The following is a 1,524-nucleotide window of genomic DNA, read 5'->3' as shown; positions in this document are numbered from 1 at the left end:
CTTGTTATATATATATATATATCCTAGGAGCCACGATTTAGGCGTCTAGGAACCACCCACCAAGCCCTCCCTCCGACACCGCATACTTTCCTTCCTCTTGGTTTTTAGCTTTGTAGGGGTTGTTCTGGGCGCCTAGACGTCGGGGTCTGGCGCTTAGGAGCATGAATACCCTGATTTTAGCCAGAAAGGTCTGACAATGGATTTTTTTGATCTGAAAGTTATGGGAGAGTGTGTTGACTAAAATTCAGTCCCATAAATTCAAAATTGAGAATTTTTGTTATGGGCCTCTCATCAGGGATCTTGATGCCAATGGGCACCCTGAATCACACCACGAGTACAACGTTATAAACCCCAATCTTCCCATAAATGCCTACGGAACACTTCGATGGGTTCTTCTGATTACGGAAAACCCCATATGATTATGTCATGGTCCCTAAACACCAGAATGTACATCAGACATGTCTCATGTCTTGAATGATGTCACTCAACGGTGGACTCTCCCGGGCAAGGCTGAATCATCATAGACCTTGGTTTTGTACCCCAAACACACTCCAAGGGATCTAGATTGATGTATTGAGCTACATGACGCTATGAATGAATAGTAAATGATATCGAGTCATTCAAGTGGACATTCTACACATGTAACAAAAAATTAATGCCAACAAACACATTGTTGGTCTGCCTAATGTGGATGTGTGTGAGCGTACAACTCAGCAGTATGGGCTTCTGACTAAGTATCTACCTTTGTTAACATATAAAAATGTTAGGAGAAAAAAAAAATAACAGATATCAATTTAACGCATGGAATAAATATTACCATAGTCTTTTTATAAACGATATGGGAGACTAAGTTGTTGGTGCGTAAAAGAGGTACACATGCCTGTACAGTCCATGACTGGATTCTACTACATTGCTTTCTCATCCTCGGATACTCAAGAGAGGTCCAAGCTCTGCACAAACCAGCCCAAAAATCTTCTTCTATCCAAATAAGTCTATTCTCTTTATGGAAATCGGTAAATATATCTCGTAAGGGGATCTGCTTTCAAATCTCAAACTTTCGTCGGATCTACTGATGATGCCGATCCTCCCACTCAATTTCTACAAAATCTGGTAATAATAGGATAATTCACATCACCTGTTTGATCAGGTTGACATATGATGATCATTTTTCTATTATCACAACTAGTCAATATTAGAATTAAGCTGACGTCATGTCATTAACATGATGACTCATGCGACCTAGAGGGAAAACAAATATTCCACTTGGACTAAGTGAAACACACAATGCATAAAAATGTACGATATGTAAAATAAAGTGTCTTGGGGACTAAGCCCTAATGACACATGCACCAACAATTATAAATAAATGGACATGCAACAAGTGCACTAAAGTGTGCAACAATGCACAACAAGGCATACAATTGATGCAATTAAAGTATCGAACAGAATATGTGCCAAGTAATATGCATAAGCAAATGAGCCAAATGACTCAACATATGCAAAATATAAATGTGTGAAGGCAAG

This window comes from Phalaenopsis equestris, unplaced genomic scaffold (genome assembly GCF_001263595.1).
Source record: "Phalaenopsis equestris unplaced genomic scaffold, ASM126359v1 Scaffold000125, whole genome shotgun sequence".
Lineage (NCBI taxonomy): Eukaryota > Viridiplantae > Streptophyta > Magnoliopsida > Asparagales > Orchidaceae > Phalaenopsis > Phalaenopsis equestris.
The sequence above is the reverse complement of the archived record's forward strand: the minus strand, read 5'-3'. Positions refer to the sequence as shown.